The sequence below is a fragment of the Stenella coeruleoalba genome (assembly GCF_951394435.1).
Source record: "Stenella coeruleoalba genome assembly, chromosome: 12".
NCBI lineage: Eukaryota > Metazoa > Chordata > Mammalia > Artiodactyla > Delphinidae > Stenella > Stenella coeruleoalba.
The window spans coordinates 49,945,498-49,971,933 of NC_137158.1; the positions used below are offsets into that span (position 1 = coordinate 49,945,498).

The following is a 26,436-nucleotide window of genomic DNA, read 5'->3' on the forward strand; positions in this document are numbered from 1 at the left end:
AGTAGACCATTAACTATTTTTGCTGCTTGTATTGGTTAGTTTTCTGTGTCAGCTTGGTGGAGCTGTGATGCCCAGTTGTTTAGTTAAATGCTAGTCTAGATGTTGCTGTGAAAGTAGTTTGGAGATGTGATTATCATTTACAGTTAGTTGACTTTAAGTAAAGATTGCCCTCCAAAATGTGAGCAGGCTTCATCCAATCAGTTGAAGGCCTCAAGAGCAAAAACAGGTTTCCCAGAGAAGAAGGAGTTTGCCTTAAGACTGTAACAGCTTGAGTTTCCAACCTGCCAGACCGCCCTGCAGATTTCAGACTTGCTAGCCCCTACAATTGCATGAGTTGATTCCTTAAAATAAATGTGTGTGTGTGTGTGTGTATATGTGTGTACCTTACTGCCTCTGTTTCCCTGGAGAACTCTGACATACTACCCTTGTGTGGATCTCACCAGGCATCTGTGTCAGCTTGGACTTCTGTTTTCAGGGAGGTACACATGTAGATTTCTATAAGGGTGAATGTTTTCTCTGTTGGTTTTTAATAAATTTCTTGAGGATAACTTACATTTTTGGACCTTTTGGTGATAACACTACATTGAGTCATCCTCTTTGAGGAACAGTCTATAGTAAATTTTTAGTAACTTTCTTAGGGTATAATTGATGATAACATTGTCCAAGCTGTGCCTAGCAGTTGGTGCTTATTTTATTTTTCTTACTGACTAATTAATTATCCTCAGTGGCCCACACTGAAGTATTTTAAAGAACAATAAAGTTCTCCAACAGTCCTAAGATAGGTACAATGCAACAAATCCTGCGTTTAATGGACACTGGATCATAATGGATAACTCACAAATTTTCACTGTGTGTGGTTTATATGATTTTCACTTATATTGAAGCTCGTCTGCCACTTTATTTCACAGGCACAAAGCAGAATATTTTTGTACCTTTTCTGCATTGGGTTAGCATTTTACTATCCCCAAAAGCCCATCTTCTGCAAACTAAAGCAATTTACTGTATGTTGTTTCATCCTGGTTATTTATGAAATTCTGATCCCTGTGGACCCAGTGGTTTGTACTTTACTCTGAAGGAGCCACTGTTTTCTCCACATTACTACCTCTTTACAACTCAGTACTTTGTCTATGACAAAAACAACCATATCTACATTTCTGATGTACATTTTTATTGGTGTGGTCATTCAATTTTACAGTCATCTTTTGAGCACCCAACCAATGCTGATTACTGAGGTACCCATTGAGTATACAGGGATAAATAGAAATAATAAAATCAAAGTCAAGTGTTAAAGAAGTTTTGGAACTAAATAAATCATCTACTTGTTTTCAACTTCCTTATTTTTGTGTCTCAAAGTAGTCAGACGTGATTTCTGGCCAAGTTTCTTTTCCTTTAGAGATTATGCCTGCTTCAGCATACATTGAATTAACATGTATTTGAATCCAACCAGCTTTTTAGTATGAAAGTGAGATTCATTGGTTTGTACTTCCTCAGAAGTTTCTGAAATTCTTATAGATAGAAGTATCATTAGTGTTTCAACAAGCTTTTGCATAACCAATTGTCTGATTTAGGAAGTGAGTAAACTGATGATTTTTCAAAGGCATAAAAAAAGACACCTTGTTTTCCAAATCTAGAAAAGTTATTTATTAGTTCAGACAAATATTTTCTTCTAGTGTTATTATAAAAGTCATACAGAGCATATTTTGAGTGGCTTTTAAATATTAAAGGAAAAATTTTAAGGACATATTAAGTAACACTAAGGCATATAATGCTATGTAATATTATATACTAAGTACAATAAATGCATATGTGTAGAATTATACATATGTAATATGCATATAATTTATTTATAAAGCAGAATTCACCAGTACTGGCTGGTGATTTTTACTTGAAAATTAGAATAATGAGGTAAGGTAGGAAAATGATCTGTCTTGAACAGGTTTTTCTGCACTATTAAAAAAAAAAAGGAACATAACAAGGAAGAGTAATGCAGAAAATACATTGTACTTTAATGCACATAACTGAAATGCAGTGGGATGGTTCTTATAATAAATGTCAAAATTAATAGATGCGGTCTGTGTGGGAGAGAATAAAAGGAAGGAAGGGTGGCAGTTTGTGCCAGAAACATTTATGAAGCAATTGAGAGTCTTTTTGAAATATGCAAAAGGAGAAAGTAGTTTGAATAAGCCCTGTAAGCAAAGAAAAGTAAGTTCTACCCAGATATTCTTATATGGAGTTGAATTCTTTTTTTTTTTTTTTTTTGCCGTATGTGGGCCTCTCACTGGTGTGGCCTCTCCCGTTGCAGAGCACAGGCTCCGGAAGCGCAGGCTCAGTGGCCATGGCTCACGGGCCCAGCCGCTCCGCGGCATGTGGGATCTTCCTCCCAGACCGGGGCACGAACCCGCGTCCCCTGCATCAGCAGGAGGACTCTCAAGCACTGCGCCACCAGGGAAGCCCTGAGTTGAATTCTTGTATTGATTTTGTGGACTATTTTTCCTGACAGGTTTTTTTTTTTATTTTTCCCTGTTCTCCTGCTACTTCTGGGAGCTTGGGAAAGGACTGGGTATAGTAGTAAGAGGCTGGCTATTATTTTCGCTATTTGAAGAAAAGAGAGGTCTATGCAAAAATAGAAGGATTCTGAGCCTATTTTGCCATCCTATGTAGTTTCCAGTATGTGCCTACCTTTGGCTGTATTAATTAGGGTGGGAGTGAGCTGTTTCAGGCCTTTGTCACTTATCTCTCAAATACGTAAATATATCCCTCCAGTAGATTGGTCTCTTCAAATTCCCTAACTTACCTCATTGATCAGACTGTCTGCCTGTCTTAGCCTGGCACTCTTGTATGTCTGAGGTATCTTTAACTTTTAATTGCAGCTTTTAAAACCCTATTCACCCTGCAAACACCCACTCTCTGTATCTATATCTTCCCTTGAGGACCTCCCTTTACCACTACCTCCATACTGACTTCCCTCTCTTTTCTCTGATCTCATAAAATTTAATGTCTGGATTACTCATCAGTTGTTAATCTGGGTCTTAAGAAGCATCAGGCTAAGGAAGAAGGTTGCGGACTAAGACCAGAAACTGAGTGTCCATAAAATATGGAGGGAAGACTGGATAAGCAAACAAATCCTCTCTCTCGCCCTCGCCCTCGCCCTCTCACACACACACACACACACACACACACACACACACACACACACACACACACACACACACACACACACACACACACGAAGAAAACCGAGGCAGTAATTTCAAAGTATATGTAAATAACCGTAAGATCAGTAGGATTTGAAGGAGGATGTCGGTGTAGCTGTCAAAAGTCCAAGGAGAGATTGTCTAAGACAGCCTCAGCTTTTAATATTTCTTTCTAAAGCTAATTTTTAGTGAATTTTAGGTCACAGTTTTGGCTGCCACGAACCACCCAGCACCAGCAGTTTACTTAGTAGGCATTCAATAAATATTCTTTGAATAAATAAAGGAACAGATTAAGTGATTCTTTCTGTATGTTTACAAAAGTGCTTATCATTCAGAAAAACTAAGTGCAGGACCAATTCAGTTATCCTTGGGGCTCTCAGCTTTCTGATTGGCTCATTTGGGGGGACAATTTTCATAGACTCATGAATATTAGAGCTTGAATAAAACCTGATTTCTCATTCAACCTTTTCATTCTGCGAATAAAGAATCTTTTAGAGCTACTGTTGATGGGTACATAAAAGTACACAGAACAAGCCCCAACCTTGAGTATGATCTTAATGGAAAAATCTTGCAATAAAATTCTTTCTTTTTAATACAGATCAACAAATAGTAAGTACTTCTTTGTGTGTATAAAAGGCACTCTGCTAGGTGCTGGGATATACATAAGACATACAAGAAAACTACTGCAAGAAATCAAATAGATTACATTCTAATTCCCAAACAAAATGATGAGGCTTTACGTTTGTTTTCATAACATATTTTCATTGAATTTCTGTTGAGTTAATACTTTTTATCAATCTTATTACTTCAACAGGGGCAGTTAACTAAATTTTGGATGGCCTAAACATGGAGCCTTCTAATTTATATCACAGTGAAAGTGTATCAAGAAAGGATAAGGAGTTTAATTCTGCCTCTCTGGATATCATTTTGCATGATCCAGATATGTGCTTCTTATATTCTTTTCTTAAGCAAAGTGCACCTGGGCTCCCATTTGTTTTATTTGATCGTTTGTGTTTCACACATGCCTGCAGATCTTCTTCATGATTCAATGTACTGTGATAAGAGTTTCTACTCCTTGGGATTCTGTCCTTCATCATATCATTTAAAAAAATATGAAATATTTCAAACATGCAAAATATTTTAAATTGATATAATCATCAACTGCCAACTTATGAATTAAAACATTAAAAATACATTAGGATCTTCCTACGTGTTTGCTACAAGAAACTAACTGACAAAACAGCAGGAGAACAAGCACTAAAAGTCAGTCCACTCTTAAAAGCCATTGTAGTAAAAGTCATCAAATATTACTGAGACCTTAGTTTGTCTTCAGCACTGGGGATGTAAAAGAATTGGTATATGCTCTCTGGCCTCTTTTAATTTATTGATGGGATATACCTGTAGAAATTCTATTAAAAATTCAAGTATGTGAAATAGGTTTCCCGCCATGCTTCAACACTGATTGGTTGATCATAGTTGTCTGCAGAGCTGTGTTATGAAGACTCCACCCAATGCCTTAGCCAGAAAGACTACCAAGAATGACTAGTGAGTCTGTCATGAGCACAACAGGAAGGTATGAAGCACTAGTATTGTGTTTGGAGTGTCTTTCATTGTCTAAGAGCCTAGTAAGTGGTACAGGCACAGAAGTAAAAAGTGATAAACTCAAATGAGTAGTCATCATAGAAAAGGTAATATTGAGCTGGCCCTTGGAAAAAGAAGCCCTAAAGTTAGCTGAAGGTTGCTTTTAGTGAGTAGAAAATGGATAAGCAGTGTTGAGAAAATGGCAATGAGCATGACGTTTTGGGGATTTTAAGCAGATTATTAGGCTAGGGTACAAAATATAATGTGATGAACTGTTCAAAATAGGTTAAATAGTCTTTCATCTAAATTTCTGCTTAGGCCCAGAGACTGAGAACACAATATTACATGACAGGTATTCCCATATACCAAATTAAGGTACCTGAGAACTGGTTTTGAGAACCTTAGCTCTCCTTTCACACACAGTCTTTAAAAGAGCTTAGAGAGGCTAAGAGTTGGAGAGAATTGATGAGGTGCTCTTAATCTCACCCTTGCCCTCATGGGGATGAGGAAGCATGCTGCTTTCTCTTCTCTTCCCGTTACAGGGCTTCAGTCAACCAGAGAGCTGGATATGAGGTTAGGCCTACCTTAGATGCTATCATTCAAGCTGTGTAGTATTCAGACAAGATTCTTTGTCCCTCTCAGAGATTCTGTGAGCTGATTGGGGGCCACAGAGGACAGGTATTATAAACACTTGAGAAGTAAAAGGTGAGAGGCGAATTCTGGAGTTTCTTTCTCTGACAGTAGGACAGAATTTGGTGATTATACTTGTTTAACCTGAACTCCCACAATTTGATAGTTATGAAATTTATTTACTAAGGACCAAAAATGAACTAGATTTCCAACCTGGCATTCCCTTAGATCCTTTCCAAGAAGCCTGCATGAGTAGGTGAAGAGACCTCAGCAGAAGCAGGTGGACTTTGTACTGACAGATTCCCAGGAGCGAAGGGAAGACTGAAATAGTTATTCTGAGGAGCTGCTTTCACTTCATAAACAGAAATTCAGTTGTGCAATTCCAGCGATGATGGAGAGGGAGGTCTCTGAAGAATACTCAGAGCTCCATATATTTGTCAGAATTCTTCATTTCAGAAATAAGCAAACAAGAATTTATTACAGGTTATTTTCATAACCTACACAATCTTGGGAGTGCCAGGAAACCAGTTTTAAAAATATAAAACTAGGAACATCAGTAACCAGAAGAAATAACCAACCTCATCACAGAACTGGCTTTTGAATCAGGAAAATTACTACTGCTGCTTCACACACAGACAGAAACTTAGAATATCAGACCAAATGCTAGAACCTCTGCTAGAATTATCCTGAAGAATCAAAGGCCTCTGCTTGCAAGAAGAGTCCATCTCCTCATCCATGGCTGCTGCCTCCTGTTACTCTCTTTCTCTGGCTGACACAGAAATTAGGGCCTGTCTATGACCCTAACCATAAGCTAATGGTAATACAGCTGTTGATGTTCTAAGCTGGTAAGTATAGGAAGGATACTGAAAAAAGATGGTTGGTGCAAGTACTAAACTAGTGGAACTCCAGTATCTACCACATACTTCAAGAAAGACAGCTTTAGGTACTTTAACAACCAGAGGAAGCCAGTGACATATCACAATATGCATGTGTAGTAAGACAAGCAAGACTTTTCTGTTACTGATTTCTAACTTAATTACGTTTGGGCCACAGAATATACTTTCTGTGGTTTCAGTCCATTTACATTTTTTCATCCTTGTTTTATGACTTTATTTTATTTGGAGTGTTGAAATCTTTTATATTTAATGTAAGTGGTTGAGTTTAAATCTGCTGTGTTGCTATTTGTTTTTTAAAATTTGTTCTGTCTGTTTTTTTTCTCTTTTTCCTGTTGTCCTGAACTCTCTTCTGGATTAATTTAGTATTTTTTTTTTTAGTATTCCATCTTATCTCTATTATTGGCTTATAGCTATTGCTTTTTGTTTTATTTATTTATATTGTTTTAGAAATTGCTCAGTGGTTTACAATATGCATTTTAATTTATCAAAGTCTACTTTCAAATAATGTTATGTCACTTATATCTAATGTAAGAATCTTACAACAGCACAGATCCATTTCATGCTCCAATTCTTTATTTTATTGTTGTCAAATAATTTACTTCTACATGTTAAACCCCAAAATACATTGTCTTTTTTTTTTTTTTTGTCTCTTACGGATGGCTTTTTTTTTTTTTGTAATTTTTTGGCTGTGTTGGGTCTTCATTGCTGCGCGCAGGCTTTCTCTAGTTGCAGTGAGTGGGGGCTGCTCTTCATTGTGGTGCATGGGCTTCGCATTGCGGTGGCTTCTCTTGTTGTGGAGCACGGGCTCTAGGCATGTGGGCTTCAGTAGTCATGTTGCATGAGCTCAGTAGTTGTGGCTCACAGGCTCTAGAGCGCAGGCTCAGTAGTTATGGCACACGGGCTTAGTTGCTCCACGGCATATGGGATCTTCCCAGCCCAGGGGTCGAACCTGTGTCCCCTGCGTTGGCAGGCGGATTCTTACTGCCCCACCACTATCACCACTGCCCCACCAGTGAAGGCCCACATTGTCATTATTTTTGCTTTAAAGAGTAAACTTATGTTTTTGATTAATTTTTCATTTTGATCTAATTTTAGACTTATAGAAATGTTGCAAAAATGGTACAGTGATTTTGTGTATTCCTCCCTCAGCCTCCCAAATGTTAACATCTTACATGACATAGCACATTTTTCAAGACTAGGAACTTAACATTGGCATGATACTATTAACTACAGATCTTATTAGAATTTTAACTGTTTTAGAAAAATTCAAAACAAGAAAAAAAAGACTCTTATGTTTGCCCACATATTGGCTGTTTTGGATGTTATTTATTCCTTTGTATAGGTACAGATTTCTACTTGATATCCTTTCTGCCTGAAAATCTTCCTTTACCATTTCTTATAGTACAGATCTGTTAGTGATAAATTCTCTCAGTTTTGTTCTTCTGAAGGATTTTTAAAGGATTTTTTTTTTATTTTATATTGAATTCTAGGTTGACAGATTTTTATTTCAGTCCTTTAACGATGTTTTCTGGCTTTCATGTTTCTTTTCAGCATGAAGTGTGTGATTACTATTGCCTTGTTCCTCTTATATAATGTGTCTTTTTCCTCAGGATGCTTTAAGAATTTCTCTTTATCACTGGTTCCTAGCAAAATAATTATGATATATTTCCTGTAGTTTTCTTTGTGTTCATCCTGCTTGGGGTTTGTTTAGTCTTTTAAATCTGAGAATATATAGTTTTTATGGAATTGGAAACATTTCAGTCATTGTGTCTTCTAATTTTTTTTCTGGTGTCCTCTCTTTAAATTTTGGGACTTACACATCAATTGATAATTTCCCTCATAGGTTGTTGAGGCTCTGTTTCATTTTCTGTTTCTGTATTTATTCCCTACTTTATTTTGGAAAATTTTCTTCACTAGATCTTCAAGTTCACTGTTGTTTCTGTAATGCCTAATTGGCTATTAATCTCATTCAATGATTTTTTGGTTTCAGATAATACATTTTTCATATCCAGAAATTCTATGTGATTGTTTATATATCTTCCACTTTGCTCTTTATTTTATTCATGATTTCCTTTAAATTCCATCATTTCTTTTATTTCTGGGTCTGATTCTATTGACTTCTAATTATGAATATCAGTTTTCAATTTTCTTGCTTTTCTTCATACATAGAAGTTTTATTAGATACTATACCTTTTGAATATTACATTGCTAATTGCTTAATTTTGTTGTTTTCTTTTAAAGACTGTTGTATTTTGTTCTGACAGACGGTTATGTCGTGTGCATATGAGTTTCATTCACTGGGCTTATTTTAAAGAGTTTAAAGATATATTTTGAATAGGCTTTGGTCTAGAGATAGTTCAGTCCTACTGTGAAGATGTGGACCTTCTGTATCTCTACTTTTTTCTCTCCACCTCAGGAGTTAATACAACTCTATTATGGCTAATGGAAACTCAAATGTCTCCTGGCCCTTTGTGAGCTCTGGGCTCTGTTCAGCCTGCGGCTTCTAGTTATTATTTGCTCAGTCTTGTTAAATTTTATCCTGTGCATGCATGAATTAATATTTAACACTAGACTTAAGAGCAACCCTAAGCAGATTTCTGGAGCCCTTTTTCTGGGTATACCACACTGTTCTAGAAACTTGCTCTGCAATGTGAGTCTCTATCTCCTCAAATTCTGATCTTTGTGTCTTCAACCCAATATGACTGCTTCCTCTGCTTGTTTAGAAAGTACCCTCTGATAGAAAAGACATTTGTATTATTCTCTTACAAATCTCAATTTTGTGTCCCCTGTACAAACAACATCCATTGTCTAAACATGGTTGTTTCACCTTTTTTTGAGCAGTTTTATATCTGTTTATGGTGGGAAGTTTAGCCTGGTCCCAGTTAGTCCATGATGGAAAGTGGCAGGAATCCACGGAATGCTTTTGTACAGGGAAGTAACATGATGTGTTCTATATTTTTAAAGTGTCATTCTAGCTTCTTTGTGGAGAACGGACTTTTGAGGATCAGGGTGGATGCAGAGAGATCCTTTAGAAAGTTCATATAGTTGTGCAAGAGTGTAATGGGCTTCCATGTTTTCAGTGTATTTTGTAAGAAGCGATTGGTCGGTTTTAGTATTTATTCATGAGAGGAGACGGATAGTTTGCTGATGGTTTGGATATGTTAGGGAGGAATAGAAGAGGAATCAAGAATGATGTTTAAGTTCTTGTCATGAGTAACTGGGAGAGTGGGGATGTGTGAGTAGGAGCAGGATTAAGGGACGTAGGAGAGTCAAGAGTTCTCTTTTTGGACAGATTAATCTCAGTGAGCCTACCAGAAATCCAAATTGGATATGCAAGTTAGAGGTCTTATATAAAGATGGAACCCGACATCAAAATTTTTGGAAAGTAAGGAGTTAATATTTTTGGAGACTTTGTTATATTGACTTTCACTGTGATTTTTCAAGTAGAAGGTAAGTGTGCCGTGTTTTCCAGTATGTTCTCAGAACCTTGTTTCTCAGAAGCATCGTGTGGAGTGATTATTCCGTGGAATGTATTTTGGTAATTTCACTCTGGGCAGAGGGAAGCCAGTGAATGTTTTAAGTAGAGTTACATGGTATAAAATATTTTAGAAGAGTTATTTTGGCAGGACTTTGATTTGTTGAGAAGGAGGCTGGAGGCCTAAAGAACAGATGGGAGCCTGTTAATATCATCACTTAGACATTTGGGGATGAGGGTCCAGATGAAGGATGACAGTGGGAATCAAAATGAATATGTAGATGCAAGAGAGCATGTGAAGGACAAAAATCATCAGATGATGCTTTATTTTTAAAATGTTGGTGACCCAGATTATGCCGTAGAAAGTTCAAATGAAAAATTTAGTATAGATGGCATTTAATGAACATTTATTATAGGACTGATTTTGTCTATCTGTCTATCTTTATATTCCATAGGCTAAGAGAAATGGACTTATTTATCCAAGATCACATGGCTAAAATTGGAATAATAACCAAGTTGTGTTATAATTAAGATTTTTCTGGACTGTAGACATGAATTGAAAGAATATGAGCAATTAGAAATAGTTACTGTGAGATACGCATGTACTATCAAAATCTTCCAGGATAAGAATTAAATAATTTAAACATGACACTTGAGCATTAAGAAGTTTTGCTGGTAAAAATATACAATGGATAATGTGACATTATATGATATATAATTTGATATAAATTGATACAATATAAATTAGAGGCTACGAGTACAACTAAAACTCTTTAACCTCCAGAATTTTACTTCTAAAATTGTGGCTACTGATATTAGACAAACTTTTGAAACAAAGTAATAGGGCAAATTAAGACTATAGAATTAGGTATCCTAGAATCATCTTAGTAGACCATAGCAGCAAAAGCAAATGGTGATGATATGAGTGCCAATGCAGTAGGTATTTTTTTGAATTAATCAAACATATAATACCTTACTGATGTATGCTATGTACTGTATAAATTGCTTTATTTGCATAATTTACTGCACCTCACAACGTCATGTAAAGGTGGTCATATATCCATTTTATCCATGAGGAAACTAAAACTCAAAGGTTAGCTCATCAAAGATTCACATTCAATTATCCACAGAATTGGAAGTTAAGTTGGGTTTCTGTGACTTTTATGTTGCTTTACTTCACCTAGCTTTAAGGAAACATTGGCATTCCTCTATATTGTTTTCTGATTATTTAAAAAATTGCTCTCCATTATCATATAAATATATCCCTTCTCGTTTGTACAGACTGTTTACAATTCCACTTCTTTTGTGAAACATTGCGTAAATAAAAGGGAGGTAAAAGATTGTTCTTCTTAAATAGTGATTACTTACCTTCCAGGTATGAAGCATTTTTGGAGGAGGTCATTGAGATGGTGTAACCACTGGTTGACCTGCAAGCTGGACCTGGGCAATCGAAGACACCTCATCTGTTCTCCTGTCCTTGGACCCACATTCTACATTCTACCCACCATTCCCACTGTGGGAGCTGTTCCAAGGATGTAGCCTTGAAAGAGTAAGGTGTTGATGAGACCTCTGGATGGTATATGTGACTGAGCCCAGTTAAGGCCACTATATAAACTTAAGATTCTGGCTGGTGGATACGGAGATCTGCTCATCCTGCAGCTGCCCAAGACAAGCTTCTTAAGTAAGTTCCCTTGCCTATTAAGCCTGCCACACGCCAATCTGAAGTGATTTGCCGATTTCTTTGGTCTCTCCCTCTCAGTTTGCAAACCAACAATTGACAAGTCAGTCTGGACACTGAAGAAATGGGCCTTGGGAAAGAGGCATTTGCGGGGAAATCCTGAGTTGGACATTGGCTTCTATGTAGGGGTGATGGCCTATATGTTAGATGCTTGTGGACCACTGTGTGGGTATGGGGATGCCCCCAAAACGTCAGCTGGTCTAATGTGCTTGTTTGAGGAGCTGTGCAGAGTACACTGTGACAAAGAAGGGAAATGGATGGCTGCTGCAACAGGGTGGCCTCTACTGTGAGCAATTCATCTGGTTAGCGATGCCAAACTGGAGGCTAAAGGTCAAGTTAGAAAGTTGGAAGAAGAGTTGAGGTTAGAGACAGACATGCAGGTATCTACTGCTTCGCTAGCTTCGGGGCTGGAGGACAGGTGGGAGAGTAGGATAGTAAGTCGGAGACTTTAATGTGCTGTTTTGCAAAGCTAGGAGGGCACAGGCTGCTGTGGATTAAGGTCTGAGAGCTTATTATGAAGCCTGATTGGGATGCTAAGAGGTGGAGTTGCTGGGAAAGTGAGGAGAATGAAGAGGAAGATGTTATGGTGATTGACAATGAAATGAATGGAGTGTCCCATCTGTCTGACTCTTAATACAAAGGAAAACAAAAGCACAGCAACAGCAACCTCAGCCAGCGGGTCAGCCCCCGATTCAGGAAACATTTCTGATGAGAGAATATACTCCTGCTGAGCTTATTGTAGGAGCTGCCAAGTTCCAGCAAAAGGCCAGGGAAAATAATTCAGGCATGGTTAGTGCACACCAAGGGAGGGGGTGATGGGATTTCTCTCACCAGGTAGGATTCATGGGAAGTGAGCAGCATCACCACACACCTGCCTGCAGGCAGCACCTGCGTGGCATGAAGGGGGTTCAAAGAACTTACTCCCTTGTACAATGGATTTTTCCAGTCTGCAGGGAGGCTGAACCCAATGAGGAGGATCTCCCTGGGTACATGAACCCTGGAAGTCTCTAAAGAGGTACAAGTTCTTAGAGAGTTGGGAGTGACACAGGCAATCTACTCCCCTGTCTTTGAAAGCCCTGATCAGGCTACATTCACTGCAGGAATGAAAATCAAGATACTGTAGTTTGCTCCTGGCACCTGGTATGGGATGCTGATACTCAGGCTGGCCCCAGTCTTGGGACAAGACATTTATGATTTGGGGCAATCTAAACCATCCCTGATGATGTCCCTCCTGCTCTAGCAGAGGCCTCAGGGATATAGTCTTATTTAGGATGGGTGCCTTCCTTGTCCCATGTGTGGAATGCAGGCCAAGATGGCCTCTAGGTGAGAGCCATTGGAGGTGATCAGAGACCACATGTTGAGTCCACTATTCACTGGTCCCTCAGAAATAGAAGATGACTCTGGTTTACTTTGGAACTGAGTGTACTCTAATACACAGTCACCCCCTGAAGTTTCCTGGCTCCTTCAGTGCCGTCAGTGGTTATGGAGGCAAACAGTTATGATCAGAAAAGTCTCTTTGACACTATAAATTGGTTGTTCTCCCCCACGAGAATACAAAGTTTTGGGGATACAAAGTTTTATCTCTTCAAAACCAGAGAACATATTGGGCATTGATATCACACAGTGTCAAACTCTGCAAACCTGTATTGGTGAATTTCTCCTCAGAGTTAGAGTAATGAAATCGTTGCTGAAGGAAAAGGCCAAATGGGAACCAGTAAGCCTACTGCTCCATGAAGAGTGGTAACTGTCAAACAATATAAATTGCCTGGGTGGCATAAGGAAATAGGAAAAACTACCTAAGAGCTGTGCCAAGTGGGTGTTGTATGCCCACTTTCTTTTTTTTTTTTTTTAAATTTATTTTTTGGCTGTGTTGGGTCTTCATTGCTGCACACGGGTTTTCTCTAGTTGCAGCAAGCGGGGGCTACTCTTTGTCACGGTGCGCAGGCTTCTCATTGTGGTGGCTTCTCTTGTTGCGGAGCATGGGCTCTAGGTGCGCGGGCTTCAGTAGTTGCGGCGTGTGGGCTCAGTAGTTGCGCTACACGGGCTCTAGGGCACAGGCTCAGTAGTTGTGGCGCACGGGCTTAAGTTGCTCCATGGCACGTGGGGTCTTCCCGGACCAGGGCTCGAACCCGTGTCCCCTGCATTGGCAGGCAGATTCTTAACCACTGCACCACCAGGGAAGTCCTGTATGCCCACTTTCAACAGCCCAGTATGGCCAGTAAAACAGCCAGATGGCTCCTGGCAGATGACCATGGATTGCTGAGAATTGAACAGGGCAGTGCTCCCCATCCATGTGTCTGTGCTCAACACTGCCACCATCTTACATAACTGGGCCACAGTCACAGGAGTATACCATGCTCTGCTGGATTTAAACAAATGCTTTTTTCAGTATACCCCTGGCCACTGAGTCACAAGATCAATTTGCCTTCATGTGGAAGGGGCAGTAATGGACTTTTCACATGCTTCCCTTAGGCTACCTGCACAGCCCCACAGTGTGTCATGGGATGGTAGCCTGAGATCTGTCCCTTTTCTCCTTTCCCACATCAGTAAAATGGGCCCATGACATTGATGCTATAATGTTAACATGTGAAGCCTTGCCTCTGCTGCAGGACACTCTGCAGATTTTGCTGGAATACTTGTAAGGGAGAACGGGCAGTGAACTGGCAAGAAATTCAAGGTCCAGGCATTGCTGTAAAGTTTTGGGGAGTTGTTTGGTCAGGTAAAATGTATATTGTCCCGGAGCTGTGACTGATAAGGTGCAAACCTATTCAACCCCTAAGAACGTGAAAGAGGTGCAGGCTTTGGAGGGGTTTGGGAGTTTGGGAGGACTTTTATTCCTCACCTGGCACAGTGCTTCTGTTCCTTATACTACCTTGTAAAGAAAAGGCAGATGTGGGACTGGGGATCAGAGCAACAAGACACCTTTGAGAAGGCAAATATGCTAGTGAAGCAGATTAAAGCTCTGGGCATCTGTCAAGCTGGAATACTGTTTGAATTGTATTTCTCTGTGACTCTAGAAGGTATGAGTTGGACACTGTGGCAGAGACAACAGAAGGAGAGAGTACCCTTAGGATTTTGGTCCCAGCTCTGGAAGGGGGCAGAAACCTGATATCCTCCAACAGAGCAAGAGCTCCTAGTCGTGTACACAGCACTCCTCCAGGTAGAGCCTCTCATGAAGGAACAGCATATCATAGTAAGAACTTCCCTTCGAATTAAGGGGTGGGTTGAAAGTATGTTCCATTAACCCACTTCAAACTCCCACACTCTGTGGCATGCCTATTTGCAGCAGAGGATTACGTTGTCCACCAGCCCGCTGTCTCTAGATATGTAGGTGCAGCTAGGCCCTGCAGAGAATATAGAGCTCTAAATGCCCCCACCCCTGTTCCTGTAGCAGCCCCTTCAGCCTGTAGAAAGGGAGTGGAGGAGATTCCCCCTGAGGCCTGATAGATAGATGGAGAGTTGGGGCAACAAATCCACAAAGACTACAGTGGCTGTTCTGCCCAACACTGACACCATCTGGATGGAAACAGGAATGGACCACTGTAGCCAATGGACTGAACTTAGAGCCCACTGACTGGTGATCACTCCTGAGCCCTGGCTGTTAACCCTTTGCACTGAGAGTCAGGCTGTTCTAAAGGGATTAACCCTATAGCTTGGACAATGGGAAGCTGAGGGGTGAATAATCATGAATAAGTACTTGTGAGGTCAGGATTTGTAGACATTTGGGTTCACTTGTAAGAGCCTGAGGCAGTTCTCACTGTTTTCCCCCTCCCAGCTGGCACTGGCACCCCCTGGCAATCAGGAAGCTGATGCCCTAGCTCAGGTATGAGCCCTAACACATGACCTGTCAGTAGATGGTATAGCAGATTGGATACATAGGAAGAGCAGTCACCATTACCACCCAGGTGGGAATGCATATTGTCAAGGATGCTGGATTGCCCTTGAAATACAGTGACTTAGTTAATGCAATAACAGCATGTCCTGTGTGTTCTAAACAATGCCCAAGGAAGCTGCCAAAGGACTCTGGGGCCAAGCACCAGAGTTCCCAGCTAGTAAGGGATTGGCAAATGGATTATGTTGGCCCCCTCCCTCTGAGTGAGTGTTCTAAATATGTCCTAGTTTGTGTGGACACTGCATCTGGCTTAACCCAACCTCTCCCCTATTACCATGGAAACCAGGCTGGCCACCGTTAGGGGATTAGAAAAGCTAACTACCATACCCTCATCTAAAAGATAGTGACTGGGGGGGTGGTCACATTTCAAAGGTCATGATATGCAAGATGGGGCAAAGCAAAACAAAACAAAACAAAAACCCAAAAAACATGACCTTAATGGGGCTTCCAACTCCCCTGTAAACTTTATGCACAAGCGTTGGTAGAAAGGAAGAATGAAATATTAAAGCAGCGATTAAATTACTAACAGGTAAAACAGTGTTGGCCAGGTATACTAAAGTACTGTCCTAGGCTTTAACTCATTTGAATGATCAACCTGTAAGGCCTGTTACCCCGTATGCCAGACTGGGAACCCCTGCCGAGACACCCAACACTGTAAAGATACGAAAGTCACAGGAGATAGCCACTGCCCCAACTCTCATGGTAGATCAACGTTCTATGCTGCTGAGAACACTAAGTCATGCCTGGAAAGGCATTTTGTACTGAAAGTTTTAATGGGATGTCACACCAGGATGGGTGAGTTACTTTGCACCCCTGGGTGAGGGGGAACAACTCAGTCTCCACTGGGATACCATTGTCTTGCTGCAAGTCAGACCTGTTGAAACACTATACTTGGAATGGAACATGCACCACTGAAAGGAGGGAAAGGTGGAAATCCTGGTCTGGCATGTCCTGTGCCCTAGTCCATCACCTCACACCTGACAGTGCTGCTTCCCCTGGACAGTATGTATAGTGTGTACAACCCGCTCAAGTTCCTAAAGCTGCCCACTTCAAGGTCAGGTAGGCATGTTCTGTTTTGCACTGATACAATCATTTGGCTGCTGTCTTTTTTCCCTCCATTGGCCTGGAGGACATTTGTAGCACACATAGAAGCCTTTACTAAATTCACCAGCAAGTTTAACTAATAGCTGGCAAAACCTGTCTTTACTGAACACTAAAATGCCTCTAATGAGAAAAACTGTCTTTCAAAATAGGATGGCCTTTGACATTATTACTGCCTTAAAAGGAGACACCTGTGCCATTATCCAAACAGAGTTTTGTATGTTCATAACTGATGTACTGTCTTTATTAAATCACATGAGGACACTAGTGAATGCTCTGAGGGATCAGAACCCCAGTCTAAGGGACTTCATAAATCAGTGGTTCGGATCATGGGGCTCTGGGTGGAAAAAATTGTTATTTATTTTGGGAATCATTATTTTGATCTGTGTTTTCTCTTGGCGTGTGCCTCTATTGCGGCTGTGGCATCTGCCTCCAATGCAGCCAGATAGCCACCAAATGAGCCGCTTCCACGCTAGTGAAACCCCTTGCTGGTAACTCAGGGCACATTGCGGAAGGTGGGGTGTGTGTGAGATTGTAAGAGCCAAGAGCTGGGTCTCGAGGGGGTGGAGTGTTGTAGGAGATCTTGGAGAGAACACGACCGCTGGTTGACCCACAAACTGGACCCAGGTATTAGAGGCTTTGCATTCGCTCCCCTGTCCTTAGGATGTACACCTTTTGCCCACTGTTCCCACAGTGGGAGCTGTTCCAAGGATGCAGCCTTGACAGAGCAATGTGTTGTCGAGACCATCTGGATGGTATACGTGACTGAACCCGGTTAAGATCTCTGTATAAAGTTTTAAGATTCTGGTTGGTGGGTGCAGAGAGCTGCTCATCTTGCTTCCCCCAAGACACAAGCATTGTATGTAAATTCCCTTACGTATTAAAACTGCCACCTACTAATCTGGAGTGTTCTGCCTCTTTCTTTGGTCTCTCCCTCCCCTCTGTACATGCGCTCCAGTTTGCAAACCAATAAGCAATAAATATTCATTCTTGAGCCTTGTATTTTGTAATATCTTGATTTGTTGTTTAACTCTATTTATTCATCTTAATAGTTTCTCTGATTAAGGAAGAAACTTTCAAATGGAAATTAGGAAGGATTTGAAACCACTTAAAGCCTTTATAGTTATGTTTGCTATTAAACAGAAGTGGTGCAATGGTATTATATCATTTAGGTACAGTCTTCAGGGGTTTGCAATGCTGGGTACAAAACAAATCTGAACTTGTTATTCTTATGAAAAAATAAATTTGGACAAAGAACAAGAAAATGGATCCTGTGTGGAAAGGAGGAGGCTCACATGTGTTGAAAACATAATTAAAAACAAGATCCTCAGAGGGAAAGACTACCTTGGTAATAGTATTGTCAAAAAGACCTATGGTAATAGAGAAAAACAAATGGGAAATGAGGCTGAAACGTGATGGTGCACAGGAGCATTATTATGATTTTAGAGCCGTCTATGGATGCACCCCATTACGTAGCAGGAGGGAGCTGTACCCCTTTACGGGGCAGAGACACAATCGTAATTGGAATAATAAATGATACTTCTGTTTGGGGGATCTCATTACCAGAAAATTATAGTCAAAATGCAAGAAATACAGAGAAGAGTAATAATAGTGGATAGGGAACTGCTAGGATTACTTCTAGAAGAGATGATTAGAAGAATTAAATAGCTTGGTAAGGGGTAACTAAGAGGGTGCGAGTGTTTCCAATCACATGGAGAATGTTAACCCTAAAGAGAAAGACATGTCAATTATTTGGCATGGTAGTAAGGGCTATAATTAGAAGAAATGTAGTGAGATTAGCAAAAGGGGGATTGGAGCAGCAGTCATAAGACCCATCTGAACACTGACAGGACTGTGCTTAGAAACACAGCCCAGATTTATAGTGTGCAGTTTTAGCTTCTATGATTCTGAACATTTCTGTGGATCTCATACGTTCTTTTTCCCCCTTTATTACCTTTCCTCCTTACAAATTTTATCCCTCTCATTTGAACCGTAAGTTCTGTGTTCCTTTGTGTCAATACATTTTATGGACCATCTGTGGATTCCTGCCTGCTTAAATACACTATCTTTTAAAATTTATGTTTCAGCTTGAGCTAACAGTCCTTTTGCCAGCACTGGAAACAACCTTTTCCTCACAAATTTGCCTTCCTTTAGTCCATGGGGATATGATATTTCCAAGTACTATAGCATGTATTTCTGTAACCAGAATTTCTCAGTATTCTAATAAAAGGTATAAAAATGTATGGCTATTGGTAACTCATTTAAAATGTTATATCACAGCATTCAGTGCTTCCTAGCTACCAAATTTTAATGGAACTTTAAACAGGCTTGGCTTTGAGTTATGAATGCAATGAAATGTAGCAAAATATATAAGAAGTCCCAGGGGAATGTAAATTGGAGGACAGTATTCCTTTCCTATGGAATAGCTGCCTTCTCTTAAAAGAGTGACATCACTTCTGTAAAGTCTTATCATCTAAGCTTTATCAAGAACCAGCTGTAAGGAGCAGAAGTGGAAAGATGCTTTGGGAAACCAAACGCCATCATCCTCAGTGGGACATAGAAATAGGTCTCCAAAGAATATGCACATTAGAGCAGTGCAGGCATCAGTACTCAAGGAAGGCTGAAGTACCTTTACTGATGCCTCTGTTCATAGCAATTTAGTGCCCTTAGGAGGAATGTTCTCTTAATCAAGAATTAAAATATTCCATGTTTTTTGCAAAATCCAGTGACATTTGCAGGATGTCTGAAGGGTAATGTGGGAGAACTCATGCCACAACTACAAACAATAAAGAAATATATTTTAATTGTTCATATGCTTTGGAAAAATATTAAATTTACATCTAGAGAAATTCTTCGTTTCTTCTTCCTTCCTCTCCCTTTTCCTCCCCTTTTCTCTTTTCTGCTTCAATTAATGTTATTAGAAGCAAGACATTAAGTTGTTTTGACTGATTGAAATGTAGCCTAGATGAGTCATAAGAAAAGTGAGGGATTGGCTTTTCTTTTCTTCAGGGGATGTGCCTGACACACAGACGATGCCTGTGGCCTCTTCTGCGATTGGAGACGAGGAGCGTGTGTTCACAGTGATAGCCAGAGCTTCCTCTTGCTTGCTGTGGTGAGTACCACTTGATCTATGCTTGTACGTGATATAAATCCTCTGAAGAGAGTACTGTGTACCTCTAAGTCCTCTAGAGCCTGATTATAGGATAATATCCTGAGAGAGAATCAGTTGTTCCTCGTTTTAGAAAAAAAATCTTCTGTGACCTGCGCAGGTACCTCCTATCTCTTGATTCTAGTCCAGTTCAAAAGAAGTAAGTAGGTTAAACGTGTGTCTTTAAACTTTTGCTTAGTACTGCTTGGGCTTGGTAAGAGAGCTCACCATTGTTACTCAATCCTGACTTACCATTTTTAGTTTGGAAATAGGAGAATAGCTCTTGACCTAACTGTCTTACCTTGCTAGTGCTGTGATGATGGGGCTGAGAGGTGTGGAATTAAAAGGGGCCCATTTATATTACAATCACAACATGATCACATATCTTTCTTAGTAAATCTCTAAATGAAATGGAAACTTGGATCTAAGAACAGCAGTAGTTAAACAGGAAATGAAGAACAGTGCCTGAGAGTGTACTGTATCAAGGTGCTGACCCAGGAATTAAATGTCAAGGGGTGTCAGTTCTCAGTCCCTCTCTTTTGTAAAACGAAGTTTAATGTGTACATTTGCTTATCATACATGCACATGCATGCACACATACAAGTGTGTGTATGTACACATAGTATGTACACACACATGCATACATATGTAGTTTATTTATAAAACTGACAATGGTAGAAAAAAACATAAAGTTGGAAGAATGAATAATATTTCTATAACCCAAAGGTAATTGGAAAGTTACTGCTAATATCCTTTTGGTTTTTTTCCCCCAGGCCTTTATTTAATGTAGTTGTGATTGTCCTGTGTTTTGTATCTTGTTTTTTTCTGAAATTTAAGATGATAATGATCATTTCATATACCTCTGTAAAGCCTTTATAGACATCATTTTAAATATATTTTAAGAGTCTATAGAGTATGGGTAATTCCATGGTTTATTTAACCATTTCCCATATTTGGTGCTTTTGATTTCTCTCTCTCTTTCTAGCTCTCTTACATTAAAAAAACCTTTTTTTTCCGCATTTCCCTCTTCTTTCTCTCGTTCTCTCTTATTTCTTCTCATTTTAATAGGGACTCTGCCAGAACTTTGAGATATGGCTGGCATTTTAAAATGGATGACAGTCTTTGCTTCAGAGAAATATTTATATCCATTAACTTTGGATGTTGAGGAACCTCATAACTGGAAAAAAAATGTGATGGCAGTGCAACTCTCCAAAAGAAAACCTTAAATAATGTTTGCATATGAGTGTATATGGGTGTGCATGTGAGTTTGTATGTATATATGCATTTGTACCTGTGTGCATGTGTATGTGTGTGTAAGTATGTATGTATGCATGTGTCCACACCTGTGTAATAGATTGAGGTATAGGTATGTCAGCCAGTCAATAAGTTAGGCTTCAGAGGGAGAAGAGCAGCTCCATCAAACAGAATTCCTAAAATGCACTTGCAAATCAGCAGGTTTGGCAACGTGGCCTCATAGTTTTGGGTTTAATGTGACAGTTGGTGTGGACACCTGTTTTTTCTCAGCTTTATTGAAGTATAATTGACATATAACATTGTTTAAGGTCTGCAATGTGATGATTTGATACATGTGTGTCTTGCAAAATGATTGTGGTGTGGATGCCTTTTTCAGTCTAGATGCTCTAATAATGATACCTGTGTGCCTTGAAGGAGAGGTGAGGAAGAGCCATGTGTTTAAACTGAAGCTTAACTGTTGGTAGTTCTTTGATAGCCAGGTAATGCCCACAAAAACCTACTGTGGAACCCCACATTGAACATAACTTCCTAGTTTCAAGAGGAAGGGGTAGAACATTAATTTCTAAGTTTTAAGAGGCTATGGACTCACAGACTGCAAAAACAAACTTATGGTTACCAAAGGGGAAAGGTGGAGGGAGGGATAAATTCGGAGTTTGGAATTAACTTATACACACCACTATATATAAAATAGATAATCAACAAGGATATACTGTATAGCACAGGGAACTCTACTCAATATTCTGTAATAAACTAAATGGGAAAAGAATCTGAAAAAGAATGGATATGTATATGAATAACTGAATCACTTTGCTGTACAACTGAAACTAAAACAACATTGTAAATCAACTATACTCTAATATAAATTAAAAATTAAAGTAAAATAAAATAAAATACAGGTAAACAAACAAACAAAAAAAGAGGCTATGGAAAAGAAACAGCATCATCATTATGAGCATCGGTGATGGGGCAAGTTCAGAGACTTCAGCCCAGGGCAGTAGAGGCCAGTGAAGTGGTAAAGGCAGAGGCTTCAGGTGGTGACCTCCCGGAGTGATTTGGAGGCAAACATAAGCTACTACTTGTGGACTTTCAAAAAGTATTTAGAAGAGCTAAGAGCCAGTTAGGTTTAAGTATTGGGATTCAAATACCAATGTTAATATAAACTTACTGGTAGACTTGGGGAGATTTGGGTCGCATGACTAAAACCACAGTATTCAATCTTTGTTCATAAGGGTCTCCCTGTCCCACATTCCCAATTGTTTTCTTAAAGATGGATTCCCAGATGATAACTTACCAGATTTTTCAGTTTGAGTTTGTCCCTAAACAAACCCTGATACAAGTATTTGTGTGCAAAGAGTTTATTTGGAAGATCCCAGAATGCCCAAGTGAGGAATTGGAAAAAATTAGGTGAGAAAAAAAGAAAAGCCAATAAAGCGTGCTGTAATGAGTGGGTTATCCATGTGGGCAACTGGGGCTTGATCCCACTGGGGACCTTTTGAGAAACCAGCCCACAGAAAGCAGCAAGCAGGCCATTTCCATACCTCCAGGAAATGCCTCCTTGCAGCAGAACAGGATGATAAGAAGAAAGATGTGGGTACTAGAGGCGTAAAGTTGTCATCAGGCTGAAAATTGTACACTGCCACTGCCAAAGCTTTCAAGTGGACCAAGGGGTAAAGGATGGGACACTGACAGCATCTGCCACACTGAGCTTACCAAGTCTCTTTCCATTTCAGTACACTGTTCTTGTGATTATGTGCTATCTACATATTTAGGGTTGTCATTCCTTTGCTTTCTGCCATCTAGCAATCACAAGGTTTCTAGGTATCTGAAATAAAATATGCCTCCAAGGCTTTTCTCAATCTCTGTGTCAAAGTTCACTTAAGCAACCAAGGCACAGAGGCCCTTCTACATTGAAGGTTAATTGTGATGTCAATTTCTCCTTGGAAAGAAGAAATATTGAGGCAGAAACAGGCTTGAAATTTGGAAGAGAATTGTGCTACTGTAAGCAGCCTCATTCTGAGGGTGGCCTAATAGACATAGAGTTTTGGCTCATACCTTTGAAAATCCTCTTTATTTCCACCCCAAATTCAAGTTGTCTGATGTCAGTGCCTATTTCTTTAAATAGCGTTTCTTTCATTTTCCAGTTCTCCTTCATTTTGCTTGTAATAAATCAACCAAGAAGCATTTTTGACCTTTCCTATGTCCTATCTTTCTTTATTCCTTCTTAGTTAAGAATTTTGGAAAAAAAAAAAAAAAAGTAGTTTACACTTCCTCACCATGCAGTCACACCTAAACACACAAAAAATCTGGCTTCCACCTCCACCACTTCACTGAGAATGTTCTTGTCATATTCACCAAAAATATACTGGTAAATCCAATCATCACTTTTTGTTTTTATTCTGTTTGAACTCACTGATTGCTCTGCTGATATCAAGACTGTTACATACTACATGATGAACATCTCCACTTGTATAGTCTACAGAGGTCAAGTTAAAAGCTAAGGTCATCATCTCTGAAACCAGCCACCCATTTATCCTGCCCCAAATTTGCTCCTTCTGTTGTTATCTTGGTGGCTAGCATTATCATCTGCCTATATAGCCTAAGCAAAAAAGAGTTGGAGTCATTTTAGAAATTCTCTATCACTTATTCTCCATATCCAGTCAGCCTTACAGTTTTTACTTCCTAAATAAAATATGTTTCTGAGGCTACATTGTAAGTCATAAAACAATATTTCTTTGACTCTGGACCTGTCTAATCTTTGGAAATTCTAGTTTCCCTCAAGAGCTTCCAAAACTTTTGCAGTGGGTATCTCATTTGTTTCAAGAACGTGTCACTCCTCTGAGATCTGTTATTTAGTCTCTTTACCTTATATCTTCAGTTGCTTCTGAGATCAGCAGTAATTTATGCCCCAGTATCATACTAACAGAAGTCCCGAGGGCCACTGCTGCTGCCTTACAAAAACGTTTCTCCTGCTTCTGATGTTCATTTGCATTAAGGCTGTGGAAACTAAAAACTAAAAATGCTGATCTCCAGGACACTGGGGATACCATGATTCCTGCTGTTACTGCTGTTGCTGTCTGTGACTGCTAATGCATGCCTGGTGATTGTTGAACCAGCAGTCTCCTAAATTATTTTTCTTCTTTATGATATTTCCTGATTATTTGTTTAATTAGACTCTTGGCCAACTATGGCAACCTGTCTTTTAGACAAACCCAGATACAGCTGCATCCTAAGGCAAACAAGACTTAAGCTTAAGGTTGAACCTCTGCTGTATTCTGTTTCCAGTAAAATATTTGAAATTTCTCTGTGTCTCATCTGAGAATCCAACTTGAAATGATAGAAGAAAAGGTTATTTGCCTGGGCCACTCCAACATTTCTGCTGGGGACAGACTCTTTTTTTTTTTTATTTTATAAATTTATTTATTTTTATTTATTTATTTTTGATCACATTGGGTCTTTGTTGCTGCGTGCAGGCTTTCTCTAGTTGCGGCGAGCAGGGGCTACTCTTCGTTGTAGTGCGCAGGCTTCTCACTGAAGTGGCTTCTCTTGTTGCGGAGCATGGGCTCGAGGTGTGTAGGCTTCAGTAGTTGTGGCACAGGTTATTTCTAAGGTCATAACTTATGAAGTATGTGAAAAAAAGGGTTTGGGATTCTCAGATGTTTCTGGCATGCATTTATATTTGTATTGAGTTGTAGAAAGTATTTAATGGTTTGAAACTGCCCCTCCTGTAGGCTGTAGAAATAGCAGGTTTACTTATTTGTACTCAAAAATGTCCTAAGAATAGATCTCAGATATCTGAAATGCTGATATTTCAATAATCTCATTTCATTCTATAAGATTCTCAGGATCCTACATTCTCTCCCTTTCTTATCCCCTGTAAGAAATAAATAAGATTGCCTAATACATATTTACATATGAAATGATAGCCACATTATATAATATAGTAGTAGTGAAGAAAAAGCTGACTAAAGTCAACTGAATTTCTATGAAAAGAGGCTTTAAATTCATATGTGTGTGAACATTGTTTAAATAATTCAATATTGTTTTTCTTCATAAAAATTTTTCCCATAGTGCTTAGTTTATTTGTGAAAATGCAAACAAGTGCTAGAGGCTGTGTTATTCAGTAGGTAAAGTCTTTATCTGTATTAAGTAAATGTGGTTTTAAAGCCTTTATTAGAAGCAGAATTTCCCATGGTCAAATTTGACCCAATGACCACATTATTTGAAAAAACTTAAAAATTCTGCAATAATAAAAAAATAATTTTCTACATGGCAATATTACCGAAAAAGGACTCAAACAAGTTTATGCCCTTACCAGAAATATAATATAGCATTTCACAATCTCTGATGCTGAAATTCAGTTATTGAGTTTTTAATAAAGCACATCATCAGTAAATTGAATAAATGGTTTAAGGCCAAAAAAAATTTGAAAGAACACCATAAACGTTTGAAACCATAAAACTGTAAGCATTCAGAGCTTACAAGTAGGGATTTACAAGAAGTCAATTTGGCTTCTTACACTTGTTAAAATAGGGGTATTTGGTGCTAGTATTAATAATCATAAAAAAATATTTGAAATTACCTCTATTTTATTTTAACATCTTTATTGGAGTATAATTGCTTTACAATGGTGTTAGTTTCTGCTTTATAACAAAGTGAATCAGCTATACATATACATTTATCCCCATATCTCTTCCCTCTTGCATCTCCCTCCCACCCTCCCTAATTGGAGTAATTTATGTTGATGTTATCACATTAAATTAAAAATAAGGCATAATGAATTCAGAAGGCAGTATATACACAATTTTCAATTTACAGATGAGTTATTTTCCTCAGGTTCCTTTGCATGTTCATTGAATGGGACTTTGAGAACACAACAATTAAGCTTCCATTATGTAGTTGGATTCCCAGACCAGGAAATGGAAGTCACTTCTGGAGGAAGTAGAGTACTAAATATTATGACGTTTTTTCACTGGGAGTGTGCGTTAAGCATTTTGGCATTTGAGGAGCACATCTTGCTTTATTGCAGTGAGAATGAGAATTACCAACTCTAAATCACAGGATTCTTAAAGCTCCAGTGACCGTATGCCTTGATTTTTCTGAGTTGGTCCTGAAAGCATGTGATGTTGAGGAGCAAACACTCTACAGTGTGAGATCCCTAAGCCAGTGAACTGTGTGCTCAAAATCCCAGCTTGATGCTCAGAATACAGCAAAGAATAAGATAAACTGCTCTGATAGGACTTTGTATATAATGGGGGAGACACACCATTAACATATGATACAAAAATTATTACCATGCAAACAAGTATTACGAAGGGAAAGGACAGGATGCTAGGTAAGCAGGTAAGGAACATCTTAATATTGTCACAGTTTGGACTGGTCAAGAGAGGTGTCCATGAAGACGTGGAACCCACAGGAAAAGTGGGAGTTATTGAAGCTAATAAATGGGGAAAGCAACATCATTGAGACCCTGAAATAGAAGGTTCAGTATATCAGATGAATTGAGAAATTGCCAAGTTTACTGGATTAC

General features: G+C 39.2%; 1 long non-coding RNA gene across 4 annotated transcripts in view; it reads left to right on the top strand.

The window, feature by feature from the left end:
- Window positions 1-26,436, top strand: part of LOC307195528 — a 719,283-nt gene that overhangs the window by 270,157 nt on the left and 422,690 nt on the right. For all 4 annotated transcript variants that reach the window (XR_013830858.1, XR_013830859.1, XR_013830860.1 and 1 more), the window contains 2 exons: window positions 11,152-11,457; window positions 19,517-19,619. This is a non-coding gene — a long non-coding RNA (uncharacterized lncRNA). The remainder of the gene's footprint in view (window positions 1-11,151; window positions 11,458-19,516; window positions 19,620-26,436) is intronic.